This window comes from Cavia porcellus, unplaced genomic scaffold (assembly GCF_034190915.1).
Source record: "Cavia porcellus strain 051 isolate PalLab524CR breed Dunkin Hartley unplaced genomic scaffold, mCavPor4.1 scaffold_11, whole genome shotgun sequence".
NCBI classification, from domain to species: Eukaryota; Metazoa; Chordata; class Mammalia; order Rodentia; family Caviidae; genus Cavia; species Cavia porcellus.
The window spans coordinates 43,451,486-43,468,035 of record NW_026947494.1 but is presented as its reverse complement, the minus strand read 5'-3'; the positions used below and the strand labels follow the sequence as shown (position 1 = coordinate 43,468,035).

General features: G+C 36.9%; 2 pseudogenes; both read left to right on the top strand.

The window, feature by feature from the left end:
- Window positions 1-728: 728 nt before the first annotated feature.
- On the top strand, window positions 729-1,950 carry LOC134470324 (striatin-3-like; annotated as a pseudogene).
- A 36-nt stretch (window positions 1,951-1,986) lies between these two features.
- LOC100727587 (striatin-3-like) lies at window positions 1,987-3,080 on the top strand (annotated as a pseudogene).
- The last annotated feature ends 13,470 nt before the right edge of the window (window positions 3,081-16,550 follow it).

The window sequence follows — 16,550 nt, the reverse complement described above, 5'->3', positions numbered from 1 at the left end:
ATTTTGTTACATTTTACTAGTATCTGTGGTGTAGAAGTTATTTCTGATTATCCTATCTGGACAATGCAAAGCATGTTACTGAACATTTCTTTCCAAGGTTACCTTTAGAGATGTCTGATTTCTAGACTGAAATTGGCTGTGGTGGGACTGTTCACACACTGGAAGTTGCTGAACAAAACAATCAAGAAGTTTTTCCTCAAGCGTTTCTAACCATTTACCAGCAGACCTCTTACAGCCTGCTTTCAAGGGCATCGCACTTCTGACTTGGCCTCCAGTCAGATCTGGGGGCCCTCTCGAAGGCCACAGTACCGCCTCATCATTCTGTGGGATGTCCAGATGTTTTGTGTCTCAGTCCCTGGCACAGCTGTCAGAGTGCTGAGCGGCTGGTTCAGCGAAGTTTCCTCTTCATAACGTGACAAAAGTCTGCGGTCAAGGCCAGGCTTAGATTAGACAAGGTCATTAAAAGACTTTGATCAAACTCCCAACTAACAGTCTTTCTTTGCAGTGTGCTTTTCACTTTCATGAACTTTGTGAGCATTCAACGGATGTTGCCTAATGGGCTATCCTGATTTTTGAAACACGATCTCATTCTGTGATCACAAGATGTAACATCTGTCTTTGTCCGCCCCCCAGTCCCCCTCCCCTTCTTTTCTCTTTCGGACCATGAGGTGAGTGCTTTTTTCCTCCACACTCTCCCGTGATGTGCTATCACCACTGACTCAAAAACAATGGGGTCCCTAAAAGCTAGCAAGAGAGACGGCAGATGGAGGCGGGACTGCAGTGGAGACGGCCTGCAGCTCCCTGTTGCACCCTGGCAGGCGCACAGCAGCGGTCCCCTTCCCGCACCTCTCCCTGCAGGACCACCTCCCAGTCCTTTGCCCAGCAGTTGGCGCCGCGAAATCCTGGCCCGGGCCCCACACACAATGGACTGGCTAGCCGGAGGTGGCGGCCGTGGATGGCAGCCCCTTCCTGGCAGCAGCACAGGTCTGGGGGCACTTGAGCCTTTCGTCTGGGGGCAGAGGAGCGGTGGGCAGCGGAGGTCCTCCGAGGGAATGGTCCCTGGCTGGCCCGAGCTGTCCTGGCCACAGCTGTACACTATCCCTGGGGTACTGCACCACATCCAGCACGAGGGGCTCGGCTCAGATAGAGCAAGCGAACTACCAGGTGGAGCAGGCTGAACTACCGGCACGGATAGTATTTTTTACAAGGAAAAAGAAAAGATCAAGAGAATTTGAAGGATTTAGTAAGAAAAATAAAGATGTTAAGAGTATGCGTTAAAACAAGAAAGGGCAAAATACCACAAATTAAAGTATGGCATAGAACTGAGCCAAGGTGACTTGAAATGCCTACTTTCGAATCAGAAGAAACCAAAGACACAGAGGCTCCCACAGCACCTCACAAGAGCCAGTTAACATGGAAGGAAGGCAGACAGCTATTAAAAAAGTGTCTTCAGGAAGTAGATTGTACAGATACAATATTAGATGTGTGGTCTCAGGTATATAAAGTCATTACTAATTCAAAACCAAATGGATCCATAGAAACAAAGAATTTAGAGTAAATCCTGAATGGTAGTGAATCTTTTAAGAAAAAAGAACAAGAAATCGAAAGACCTCTGGTGATGTTCTTGAGACATTCAATTTCTCAGAAAATGCGATGGCAGTGATGAAGAAGAAAATGCATGATTGAAGGAAAAGACAAACATTGGATGAATAAACAGAAAATAGATAATGCAAACTTAGCTACTGACCTAACTGGAGATCTAAACACTGAGGAAGCCCTGAAGGAATTTGATTTTTCAGTGACTGCTGAAGATGGTGAAGGAGCTGGGGAAGATCAAGTTCAAGGGATGGAACAGAGTGGGCTGAACCAATAATGTTTCCATCTGGAGGAGGGAAGTCATTTATTATGGATTCTGATGGTGTTTTCTTAAGTGTGCGGGGGTTTTCTTAAGTGTGTGGAGATCTTGCAGACTTGATAGTAACAAAGATGCAGACTATAGTTATGGTTTGTCTGACAATAAAGATGCCTTCTGGAGGACCTGAAATCTCACGTATACCCTATGGAGCCATTTTGATGGAATATGGGCTTTAGCTTTTCATCCTGTAGAACCTGCTTACTGTCTCTGAGGACCAGACCCTGAAACTTTGGAACTTGCAAAAAACAGTTCCTGCTAAAAAGAGTGCCTTTATACATGTAGGCCCTATTCTGTCATTAGCTATTAGTTCTAATGAAGAGCAGTGTTTTAGGGGTGGTATTGATTTAACTATTCAGTGGTGAAATATGCCTAGTCCTAATGTGAATCTGTGTGATACATACGAGCCAAATGTTGTAGATGCACTTCAGTTGCTCATACAGATGCAGGGTGGGGTCATGCCTAGAATGGCATAAAGAATCAATTACTGCCTTGTTCAGCAGATGGCACTATTAGGTTATGGAATCCACAAGAAAAGTTGTCATGTATTTGCACTTACAATGGAGACAAGGAGCATGGAATACCTACATCAGTTGACTTTGTAGTGATCCAGTGCATATGATGACCTCTTTCAACACTGGTAGTGCAGTAATTTATGATTTAAAAAGATCACAAACATTAGTAATACTTTCATCACAGGTAGATTTAGGTTTACAGTCCGGTAATCACATTAACAGAGTAGTAGTCATCCTACACTTCCTGTTACAGTAACTGCTGATGAAGATTGATACATTGGATTTTTGACAATAAAACATAAAACAATCCAATCTATAGTAGCTCATTTAGATGCTTTTACAAGCCTAGCGGTAGATCTTAATGGCATCTGTTTGATGCCTGGAAGTCATGACTGTTCAATTTGATTGTGGAATTTAGATAGCAAGAAATAACAGTTCATAGGAAGATATTGGATGAATCAATTTATGAGTTTGCTTTCCATTAATCAAAAACATATATTACCAGTGCAGGAGCTGATGCCCTTGCTAAAGTATTTGTGTGGATCAATAGAAACTCTCATCATGACAAAAGATTTTCTTGGATAAAAGGAAGGTTTGCATCACTGCCATCAAAGGTTCTGGATATGTCACTAAATGTGATCTGCCTGCTGTAGGCATTTGGGGCAGGCATAAAGTAGTGGAAATTACCTCTTAATGTTAGGTTCATTGACTTAACTGTAATTACTGTACTTTGTGGGACAGAAAGCAAAAGGATTCTAGTAATTGTACTGGATATGTGCTGAGTGTATTTTTTTTTTTTTAGGTGTATTTGAGTCAATGTGGAGTCTAATCTTACAGACTTTTTTTTTTTTTTCCTGGTGGGGGAGGACTCTGTGTGTTGCCTTAGGGTTAGGAATGTGTTGGTCTTGATGGGAGGAAATGAGCTCCAAGAGTAGCTTTTTTTCATCTCTTAGTAATATTATGTTTATCAGTAGAATGCCACAGATTCCCCTTTAAATTTATTTTGCCTTAAAAATAAAAGGAAAACAAAATATTTTAGCATTAGTCGCACAAAGTTTGGATAAAATTCTAGTTTTTATAAGTCTTTTCATTTCTTTAAGTCTGTTAATGTGCTAAAGAAACCTGTATATCTATTTTGAGATTCTTTGACTAGTTTAAAATAGATTAGAAATGGAATATTTTACAGTTTAAGCTACAAATCCAAGATGTCATCATTCTGAACAAAATTTTCTTGTTTAAAAATATTTGGAGTACAATTTTTTTTTTTATTTTGAAGGTAGTGAAATACAACAGAACAAGACAGAACAAAGCCAGTTGAGACAGTGCAGTGAAATTGGTACAGAACATCACAACATGTTACTGGGATAACAGTAATAGGTACCCTAGTATATCTCCTTGTCTTCACAATAGTTGTTCTTCAAATCAGGTGTACAAAATCAAACCAAATACAGAACATTATAGAACTTTTCAAAACAGAATATTGAATAGAGGAATATAATCAGAACAAAGCAAAACAGTGATAACAATATTTGCCTTCAAAGAGATGGTAGAAGGAAATCTCCCCTATTTGCTTTATTGTATATGGTCAACCTCCCAAGAGATGCTCAGACCTCTGATTCTCATTTGTAACGTGAGAGTGGGGGATGTGATGTTTGATTCTCAGCCTGCATGCTGGTAGGCTCATGGCCACTTACCAGGGAGGTGAGCTGGTTGCTTGGTTTCCCAGTGCCCTAAGTTCCAATATGGCATGGATCTTGGGAGATGCTGGCTTGGAGTAAAATTTTATTTACATTACCAATAGGGTACAAAAATAGTTGAATCAGAATACAGAATCTGCTGTATTTGAACTAGATTTCCTCATTTTACTTTTTTTAGATGTGCTTAACTAAAGATTTTGTTTGTATAATGCATGATTAAGACAATAAAGTATTTTTTCTAGTCTTCCAAAAAACTTTTCTGATCAGTTTGAAAATTTTGATGAGTTTTGTAAGGTTTTTGTTTTATAAACTATGAGTCAGCAAATTTTAAAGGTTATACCACAAAGCAAAAGTACAGCTGTTGAAAAATAATGTATGTAAAATGCATATAATAAATATTAAATTATGTATCTATAAAAAAAGCAATGGGGCCAAATGATCATAGACTAAAACCATCAAAATTGTGAAAACAAATCTCTCTTATAAGTTGATTATCTCAGATACCTTGTTATACTAAGTGATATCTAAGATACTTTGTTATAGTACAGGAAAACTGACTAACACAGTCACACTCCCCTTCTCCTCCTCTTCACCCCTTGTGCTTTTTCCCTTGGATCACTTCCCTGTTGCAAGAGATCCATCTCCTTTTATTCATCCTGTATTCTTCTCGTTGTACTTAGCCTCACTCAAAATTCATACAGCATTTAAGCTTGTGTGTCCAATTTATTTCACTTAACATTGTATTTTTCTAAGTGCATCCATTTTTGTATATATGTCTCACATTTGTCATTCTTTTTTTTGGGGGGGTACTAGGAATCAAACTTAGGACCTTACACTTGTTAGGCAGGTGCTGTGCCACTGAGCTCAATCCCTGTTTCTCACCTACCATTCTTTATAGCAGAGTATGATTCCATTATTTACAGATACCATGTTTTGTTTATCTATCATTTGTTAGGTATATGGACTGTTTTCTGGATTTAGCTATTAGTTGTGCTGAAATAAATACTGGTGTCTGTGTATTTCTATAGTATGATGTCATAAGGTCTTGGGTAAGATATCTAGCAGTGTGATCACTGTAAGATCCATTATATTACACATTTCTAAAACCAGATGCAGAGGAAGGGTTGGTGATGTAGCTTAGTAGTGAGGCACTTGCCTCATATGATTAAGAGCCTAGGTTTAATCCCCTATACCATAAAAATAATTAAATGAAATAAAATAAAGGGAAAAGAATATTTTGAAAATAGCAAGAGAAGAAAACAATGCAAATGACAGATTATTTTTCATCAGAAACAATTGATGGCAGGAGGAAATGGTGCAACATTTTTTAAGTGTCAAAAGAAAAAAACTGGAAGTTGAGAGTCCTTTATTCAGTAAAAAAAAAAAAAAACCAAAACTGTTAGAATGAAGAGGAAATCAAGACATTTTCATATGAAGGACAACTAAGAGAGACTTTGAGGTCAGCAGACCTACCCTAAAGAATGGCCAAAGGAAGTTTTCTAAACAAAACAGAAATGATAAAGAAGGAATCCTGAAATATCAGGAAGAAGAAAAAAACATAGTAAGCAAAACATGGGTCAGTGCAATATACTTTCCTTCCCCTGAACCTTTAAACTGTGATATTGTACACTCAGCAAATGTCACATGACTGTATCATAAGTTAGAGAGTTAACATGCAACTCTGGGAAAATATTCTATAGATCTTCGCTGTTCCCCCTTCTCTATTAAAGCATGAACAGTAAATCAGATTATTAGAATAAGGTTTGTTGTCCTGCGTCAGGTCAAAGGACATCAAATAACCCATAGTGAGGGAACAGCTAGTCCAGAAGAGTCCACAACAACAATGTTGGTTGACATTGGAGGGCTAACTCCTTCCTTGGATTATAGCTGCTGCTTTTGTGGCCTGTCAGATGAACATGTTGTTCTGGCCAAACCTCATCAATTTCAGACCACATCCTTCATGTGTGGATCCTCTTCTTGTGATAAAATTAAGTGTGGAGTCTTAGGTTTTCCTTCCAGCTTTAATATATTTATTTATTTACTTTCTCACTATTTTATTTTACCACTTTTATTTCTAGGACAGTAGTAAGATAAATAAGCTTCATGGCAAAATGTTGCTGGGACTTTAAAAGCTGGCAGACTCAAATGGACCACTAATTGTTTGAAAAAAATGCAGTGATGCTTTCTTTTTAGGGGAGATATGATTACAGGAATGTCTGGGGAACCTAAAATTGACAATCTTGTTGGCTGAAATCACTTTGGCTAGATAAAGAGGGTATTATGAATTTTTAAAAAATATTGTGGTAAGAACACATCATGAACTTTATCCTCTTAAGTGTATAATACATTGCTATTGTTACATATATATGTTATGCAGAAGATCTTTGAGCTTATTTTGCTTAAATGAAAATTTATGTCTTGTGACTAGGAAATCTCATTTACTCTTCTACCAGCCACTGGAAACCACCTTTCAGCTCTTTGACCCAATGATTCAACCATTTTAGAAACCTAAACAGAGGCAATCTTAACAACTTAGAAGTGAAGGAGTCTCAATTCTGCACAACCCAGGGGGAAATATGTGATCCATCCACTGTAGTCTGCATGAGTTTTTCTTCAGGAAAACTGCAGCTCTGGTCTTCGTGCAAATCTTACATGATCTATCTCCACACTTACTTTTTCTTCACTTTGCTCCACCTTCACCATTACGTCACCCTAGTGTATTGCTTTCTCTTCCACCTTCTCTAACTATTTGCATATATCTGTATTATAGCCAGCATCATTTTGCATTTTCTCTTCTGCTGGTCTGCAACAGTGGGCTCTTGTACATTAATTGACTGATTCAGAGTTGGCAAAGATCCACTGAATTCTCACTGAATTAGCAAATGAAAAAGGGTATAGCCAGTGTCCATTTTAGCCAATGATAAAATACTGCTTTACATATCAATGTTAGGAGAGAAGAATTTAAAACCTATAATGCAAAGGCTTCTAATTCAAGAAAGATAAGGATACTTTGCTCTGTTCCTCTTGGAGTAGATATACATTTCCTTATTCTTTTCCTGAATATTATATAAAATCAAACATAAGTAGAAAATTGGAGGGAAGAATATGGACTATATTGGACCTTGTCACCTAATGAATTTAGTGGTGAGCGTCTCGGGCTTTCATTCTGCCTTATAACCCAGACTTATTGCTGTGGTAACTGGCAAACTTAAAACAGGAATGAGCACAAGACCCCAGCTAAAGCTTGCTGTCTATTACCTAAGGGCCAGGAAAAGACAAAACTAAGGGCTAGCAAGACAAAACTTTTAGACAATGTTCTTCTTTAGCCGAATACCACAAAACACCACTTTGCATCCTACTTTCCTTTACTAGGCCAGTGAAAACCAAGTTAGGGATCCCTGACTACTGCCCTGTCTGTGATGAATCTTCCCAGGCTCCCTACTGGAGGATGGGGTCTTTACCCCCTTAGTGGCAGGGAGCTGTTCCCCCCATAAGGGCATGAGGGGAGGTGTAGTGAATCGCTTCTAATCCTATTAGAAAGGAGGTATCTTAGGAGGCCTTATGGGAGTTTTTTGTTAAAGCATTGGATTTATCCATTTTTAGGCAAATTTTTATTGGACATCTACTATGTGCTAGGCTCACAGTGAGGCATGGCAGGTAGAGCTTAGAACAAAACAGATATGATGTGGTCTCTACACATGAAGAACTTCAGTTCCAACAGGAAAGATGGACTTCACAGAAATACATGAATTATAGCACAATGAAACAATTAAAATGCTATTAAATTGTGTAGACCTTGATGAGAGAACCACACCATCATTAACCCTTTGATGATGACTGGCATGTTTATCTGGGAAGCACATACTGTGTCTAGAAACAAGACTCTATTCTCTTTTTCACACTGGTTACTATCAGTACTGATCCCTTGAAAAAAAATAAATTGGGTGAGAAAGGGAAATCAAGATTTAATTCACAGAGAATGTGTTAGTCAGGTTTTGTCACTATAATAAAATAACAGACAGTTTTGGGGTTCCAGGGCATGGCATCTGCATTGAACTGTTCTGGTGAGCAACTGATGGTAGATGTTGAACAGCAATGGAAGGAGCTCATGTTGGGGAGAGCCGTTGCATCTTGAGATGTGAAGGGGAGGGTGGGGGAGACAGAGAGAGACAGAGAGACAGAGAGACAGAAAGAGAGAGAATGAGAACGTAGAGTATCAGTCTTTCTCTTGAATTTTATCTTATTTTTCCTTTTTAAAAAAATTCTTTCAGAAGGACCATCAAAGGAGTTAACACAAGAAATACCTCACCCTACTAACCTAAAGATTTCCCATTAGTTCCCATTTCCCAAAGGTTCTAGTCATCTCCCAAGTCCATCATGAAACCAAGCCTTTTATCACTATGCATCCTTAGGGAGCACTCAACGCACATCTAAATGATAGCAGAGAATATCTTTTTTTAAAAATGCATTTTTGTAATGCATTGGTTATAAGTTTCTGGATTCACAATATATTAGGCTAGCTTCTTTAAAGGTAAATCAGTCTTTGACTATATAAAATGTCCACAAACGTATCATTTGCACTAGCCTCATAATAGTTACCTATCTTCATTCATATGATAATTGTAAATTATGTAAAATACTTATGAAAGACTGTGTTCTTTGATCAACAAATATGGATTTAACAACTACCATGTGTTAAAATCTGTACCAGCCTTTAGAGACACAAGGGTGTGGAAGACACAAAGGTTGAAAAATGAGACAGGAAGTGTTTCTCCCTTACCTTTTTATGTGAGAAAATTGAGAGAGATGGAGAGAGAGAAAGAAAGAGAAAGCAAGCTCATTTACTATAACATATTTGAGATCAAACAAGACTGAGGATAATCCAAACTTCCATCAGTAAGAGTGATTGATTAATTTGTTGGTATATTTGCACACTATGTACCTTGCAGCTGTAAAAGAAATGAAGAATATCTCTATATACTGCGATCTTTGATTTCTCTTTAGATTATAGTGTTTTAAAAAAGTAAAAGTAGATAAAATTATGTGAAAAACGTAATCACAGGGGCCAGAGATTTAGCTCAGTAGCACTAGGGCCTGCCTGGTATGTGCATTCAAGAGTTCAATCCCCAGTACCCGCCCCCAAACAACCTTATCATATAAGGTATATATACATATAAGAATAAATCTTAAAATTTAATAAATATTTTAAAAAGATAAAATAGAAATAAATTTTATTAAAATAGAAATATAATTACCTAGTGAAAAGGGAAGATATAATACTGTGATCAAGCTTATACTTCTCTGCATACATTTTATAGATTTGATTTAAATTTAAATGACTTTAAACCACAGGAATTTGATGGTAAATTCTTAGTGGGATATACACCAAAGAAAAAAATTCCTTATACAACAAACAGACAAACAAACTTCTCACCCCAAAAATCCTTAAACTATTTTAAATCATCATATTTTTGATGATGGTGGTAGAGTTGTCATTCTGTGTGTCTTTTATGAAAACACAAATAAGCATTTTTTTCATTGTGTTTATGAAGAACTGTGATTTCAAGATGAGACAAAAAGATGTAAATGAAGGTTTGAAATTAGGTGAATATCTTATGTACTTCGGTAAATTTCTTATGGACTTATAGACTACATATTTTATGAATTTGTAATACGTTTTAAAAACCACATTATCCCTCCCTCAAACAAACCAAAATAAAACCTAATGTTTTTCTTAGCTTTGTCAAAAAAAAAAAAAAAAAAAAAAGGACTAGAAACAAGACTCCAATAAGGGACATGCCAATGGACTGCTCTAGGATATGATCAGTAGCTTTAGCCTCCTGCCAAGAAAGACAGATAGGCATTATGTGTTCCTAACAGAGACACACCATACCCTAACCAAAACTGAGCCTCAGTCTAGTCAAGACTTTAGATCTCACTATGGAGATTGTTTTTGTTTTTCTAGGACCTTAAGAATCAACACATAGGTATTACAAACATCCTTCTTACAACTACTTTCACTGTGTTGCAGAAGTTTTGGTGTGTTTTACTGCCACTGTCATTTGATTCTAGGAAATTTTAACTTTCTTTCCTAATTTCTTTTGTGAACTGCTGATTATTCAGAATGTATTATTTAATTTCCATGTGTTTGCATAAATTCTGCGGTTTCTTTTGTTGTTGATTTCCTATTTCATTCTTCTGTTATCTTATAGTATGCAAGAGATTATTTCGATTCTTTGTATTTATTTAGGCATGCTTTATAGATTAAGATTTTGTCTATTTTGGGAAAGTTCTGTGGGTTTTTAAGAAGAATGTGTATTCTGCTGTTGAATAAAACATTTTGCATATTTCTGCAAAGTTTGTTTAGTGGTATGGTTCAATTCTGGTATTTATTTATTGGATTTTTTCTGTGGTTGACCCATCTACTTGAGAGAGTAGGGTATTGAAGTCCTGTACTACGATTGCATTGTATTTGTTCTTTTATGTCAAGTAGTTTTTGCTTTATGAAATTGGATGCATTGACATTCAATACATAAATATTTACAATTGTTATCTCTTCCCGTTGAATTATTCCTTTTTCTAATATATCACAACCTTCTTGCCTCTTTTGCGTCTTAGTTTTGATTTGAAGTCCACTTTGTCAGAAAATAGAATAGTGATGCCTATTTGCTTTCAGTATTCAGTTGCATGGAGAATTATTTTCTATCCTTTAACTTTCAGTCTCTTTACTTCTCTGTGGATAAAATCTGTCTCTTGTAAATGACTAATAGCTGGGTTTTGGTTTTTGAGCCATTCTGAGTTTTTGTCTTCTGGTTGGAGAGTTATAACCTTTTGTACTGAGTATTATTACTGAAAATATTTACTGATTCTTGTCATAGTATTATTTTTCTAGTGCTGATTCCTTTTGCTTAACAACTCTTTCAGTTAGACTTGTTCTTTTCTTTGAGCTTTATGGTGATATTGGCCTCACTGTCTCTGCTTAGAATTCCTTTGAGTATTTTCTGCAATAGTAGTTTGGTGGTCATGTATTCATTTAGAGTCTCTTTGTAATAGGTTTGTATTTTTATGTAACGTTTTCAGGATAATTTTTGTCAGGATATGGTAATTGAATTGGAAATAGTTTTAGGACTTAAAAAATTCATTTCAAGTTCTCCTGATCTCTTAGTTTCATGTTGAAAAAGTTACTGTTATTCTGATAGGCTTGCTTATATAAATTACTTGATCTTTTTCTCTAATGGCTTTTAATATTCCTTCTTTGTTCTTAATATTTGAGAACTTGACTATGATGTGTCCTGGAAAAGTTCTTTTCTGATTGTGTAAATTTGAGGTTTTAAATTCTTTATTTATCTGGATATTCATTTCAATTTCTAAATTTGGGAAGTTTTTAACAATGGTTTTATTGAATTTTTTTTTATACCCTTGGTTTCCTTCTCTGGCCTTTCATTGACACCTATAATTCTTAGGTTTTTAATTTTAGAGTCTTCCAGGAGCTCTTGAATCAGCTTCTAATAATTTCTTGTTTCTAGAATATCTTGAAATTTCTTAGTTACTTTCTCACTGCTGGGACACAATACCTCACACTCTCAAGAGAGGCAAGGTTTATTTTGGCTCACAGTTTTTAGGGATTTCAGTTGGCTGGATCCAAGGCAAAAGGGCATGGTAGAGGAGGCTTGCTTTGGCATGGCAGTGAGGAAGCAGACAGAGAGGAGAGGAGGGAGGGAGACACACTTCCAAGCCGTGTGATCAGTGACTCATCTTTTCCAACAGGGCTTCATCTCCCAACATCACATTTAGCTAGAAACTCATCAATGGACTAATTTATTGATGAGTAGCTTGCCTCTACAACCTAATCACCTACCCTCAAACTCCACCTGTGACTGCAAGAAGCTTTGGGACCATCTAAACATAAACTGTAACCCTGAGTAAGTGATCTACTACATCATTGTTGTTATCAAATCCTGATATTGTCTCCTCTGATTAATCCTGCCTATTGGCATGACTTTAAAGAGTTTTTTTATTTCCAGGGTTTCTGATGTTTTTTTTTTTGAGATAGAATATATACAGTTCAGGCTGACTTGGAGCTTACTATGTAGCCTAAGCTGGCCTAGAACTTGTGGTCCTCCTGTCCCAGCCTCCCAAGTGCTGGAATTATGGACATTTGTTACCACACCCAGCTTATTGTTTTTTAGAATTTCTAGCTCTTTACTGAAGTGCTCATTTATATCTGACATGGTTTTCTTTAATCCAATTAGCTGTGACTTTAAGCTTGTTGAACATCTTATTAACTAAACTGTTTTTCTGCCTACTTATAGTCTCTGTGAGTTTAGGAAACATCTTATATTTTTACTTATTCATTTCTTTTTTGATCTTTTCAAACATTTGAACATTTGGGTTTTTTATTTTTTATTTTAAAGAGGGCAGAATTAAACACAACAAAACAGAACATAAGAAAGCAAGGTAAGAGACATAAATTTCAAAGCAAGACAATCAGAGATCTTCAATATCTGTCATATTATGCCTTGTTTTCTTCCAAATAATTATCTATATCTTCACATACAGAGAATTCACATGAAACAACATAGTATAGAGCTGATCTGAACAGGATGAGGAAGGCGTTTTAGGTCTTCAAGACCAACATTAGGGAAATCAACAATGCTGTCATAGTGTCTCTCATTCTCTTCAAAATAGCTGTCCATACCTTCTTGTATGTTGAAATTATACAAAGCAAAACAGGCTAAAATCACTCTGAACAAAGAATAATAGTATTTCTGGATTTCACATCATGACATTCAGAATCAGCGCTGGGTACTGTAGTGTCTCTTTTTCTTCAAAGTAGTTGTTTATTTCATCATGTGTTATATAATCAGTTCTCATAAACTGTTTATATTTATAGGTTCTACGCATGCAAGAGTCTCTACATGTATTTCTATCCTTTCTGTATTAGAGAGAAAAACATAGTATAGCAAGACAAAACAAAACAAATTCCTATAAAAACATGAAATGAAAAAGTCGTATAAAACCACAGTACAAAGTGATCTACAGTGGTTACTGTGTTATCTCTTGTTATCTTCAATAGAATTGTCCATATCATCAAGCATAGAATAATTGAATAAAGCAGTACATAACAATATTAATAAAAATGAAACACTGTATACAGTGTAAAACTTCAAAAGCAGGTAAACCAGAATGGGTATCCTAGTGAATCTTGTCACCTTCAGTGTAGTTGCCTGTACGCTCAGACTTGATACTATCAATCATAATAGACTTGAATAAAATCTGTCAATACAAAACAGCAACCTAAAAAACCAGATTCAACTAAGATCAGTCATGATAAAACAGTATAAGTTATACAGGGCTTCAGATTAAGTTAATGAGAAATTAAGGATATTACCATACTATATCCTGCTATTTTTGGGATAGCTGTCTGTGCCCTCAAATCTAGTACAAGTACACAGAATATAATCCATCTAAATAGAGTGGTGTGAGCAATGTGGGTTTTAAATTCTGATACTCTATTAACAATATCCTTTGCCTTCTTTTTAAAGACTATTCCTCTCCTTTCATTCCCACAGGGTGCTGCACATTTTGGGTCCCAACAACTCCCTGTTTTTAGATTGGGGGGCAACCTGCTATTTACCTAACTGGTTCCGAACCTTCTCACTCCTGTACTTGATCTCAGGTTGTATTCCTTTACCTACAAAAGCCTCAAGGTTTTCCTTTGTTATAGCTGAGTAGTTCTGTACTGCACATAGGTAAGTATCCTGTCTTTCAAGCCTATCTGCAGGTGCTGATCAAGTAGCCCCTATTTCTTTCTGGTTCTCTGTCACATAGAGCATTGTTTTCTCATATTTGATTTTTTGGTCCACAAACTCTTTATATTCTATTTAACAAAGGTCAATTATATTTCCTATACAGAGCATCTTAGTGAACCCTACCTCCTGATCTACACTGCCTGTGTTTCTTTTTTCTTTTCTTTTCTTTTTTTTTAGTGTATCAAAGCCATCCATGTTAGAGATTATAGCCAATCTTTCTGCCTCATCTCTGCTATGCTATTTTTCTTCCATTGGTTGTCTATTTTTCTTCTTCATTCCACTGTCTGCCCCATTCATTGAGTTTTCTCTGCCACTGTTCCTGAAATCCTGGTATTTTTTTCTCTCTCTCTAGAATGTCCTTTAGTATTCTCTGTAGGGGTGGATTGGTGATCATAAATTCCCCAGTTCCTGTTTGTCATGAAAGCATCTTATTTCTCCATTAATTTCTAGAGACAGTTTTTCAGGGTACATCAATCTGGGCTGGAGGTTATTTTCTTTCAGTGCTTGGAATACTTCATTCCAACCTCTTCTTGATTTGATGTCTGTATTGAGAAGTCTGCTGTGATTTTGATGAGTTTTCCTTTATAGGTGATCTGTTTCTTTTCTCTGACAGCTTTTAATATTCTGTTCTTATATTGAATTTCTGGTATCTTGATTATTATATGTCTGGGTGTAGCTCTGTTTTGGTTGTAAGGTGTCTGGAGTTCTGTATGCCTCATATATCTGAATATCATTCCTTTTTCCTATGCTTGGGAAGTTTTCTTTAATTATTTCTGTAAAATAGCCTTTGTATTTCCTTTGTTTTTACTCCTATTTCTTCACTCATGGTTTTTATTCTTAAGTTAGAGATCCTCTTGTTGTCTTCTAGTGTTTGTATTGTTACTGCCTGTTTCCTTGTTATTTTTAAAAGATCTTTCCTTTCATGATCACTCATTGCAAACCTATCTTCAAGTTTTGGTAGTCTGTCTTTTGTTTCTTTCAAGTGGTTTTGCCTGCTTTCATAGAATTTTTAATTTCTGGGTAATCGCTTTGAATTCTCTTCATGTATTTTAGGTTTTCTTTATATTCTTCATTGAATGTTTCTTGTTTTTTTGTTCCTCCTGTTTTTGAGTTCCTCCATTATTGTGTCTGTGTCTTGAGAGGTGTTTAGCATTTTTTAAATTAATCTACTTATATCTTGCTTTACTTGAATTAATATTTCAGTTTTGAGCTGGTTTATGAGGCCCCAAAGATATATCTTTATGTCTGCTGATGCCATGTTTGATATTGCATGTTTGCTTCCCTCAATCTCTTTTGTATTTACCACTCCTGGATCAATATTCTCAGGGTTGGAGATTGGAGGCTTTTTCTTATTTCTTTCTCTTGTCATGTTTTTGGTTTCTTCCATACAGGTGTATAGTGGAGGTCCCAGCCCCTTTCCTTGTTGGTTATGGTTCTTCTGAAGCATGCTGGCCAGGGATTTCTGCCCTCTCCTGTTTGCTGTTGGTCATTGAGGTGCAAGCAGGGGCGACATATGCTGGCCTCTCCCTTCCGGGCCAGTTAACCTTCAGGGGCCTTCACTGCATTAGTGTGTGCTACATGTATGGAATCAGTTTAGGATGACTTATTGGGTTCCAGTCAGGGCATGACCCAGGCCAAGCACATCCCACCAATCTGCTCTGGGAAGGAAGTAACCAACTGAAGTCACTGCCATTCCTAGTTTAGGCCTGTCCTGCCCAATTCTAACATGTCCAGTTGGTTGCCCCTTTCCCATGGGAGGCTCTTAGTCACACTCTGGGAATGCAGGTCCCTTGCTGGCTCCGTTTTCCATTGGGCTCAATGACCTCCATCTTCAGCGCATCTGTGGCTCTGACAAGTTGGGGCAGTGTGAATTTGGTAGCTCTGGCAAGTCCAGATGGTGTGAGTTTGGGCAGCTCTTTGAGAGCACCATAGCCACTAATCTTAGCTGCTCCAATGGTAGCCCCGGGATTGCATGTTTGACCAGCTCTTTTCCTTTTAGTTTCTTCCTGGGTCAAGAGGATCCATCTCCCTCTGTCTGGACCTCTCCAGGATGTTTTATTCTGGCATCTGAGTTGTCTCTCTCAGGGATGCTCTGTAGCCTGCTGCTTATCCATCTGCCATCTTAGCTACTCTCTGTAACATTTGGTTTTGGAGTTCTTTTATTGAAATTTCCTTAACTGTAGTGCCCATGAAATCAGTTGAGATTTTGGAGGTATCTTGTCACATTATTTCATCATATTTCTAGTACTTTTATGTTGAGGGTTTAAGATTGTTAGGCTAGACAACTCTGCTTCTACTGTGGTTATCACATTAATTAGTGTAGGTCTCCCTGTGATGTGTCCTTGAATTTGGTTATATCTTAGTATTCATGCACCTAATCAACCCAGTCATTGTGATGCAAGGAGAGAACAATTATCAGTTATATTTCCATTTACAGAACCAAACATACATCAATATAAAATTTGTTTTAAAACTTTTACTCTTTTTTCAAGACTGAGGAAGGCAATGAAGAATATGCTAGATGTGTAAGATACTAGGAAGAAAAAAGAAGAGCAAACTGATGGTAACAGTTTAGAGAGAAAGAAAAAAGAAAAAAGAAATAAACTGAAATAAA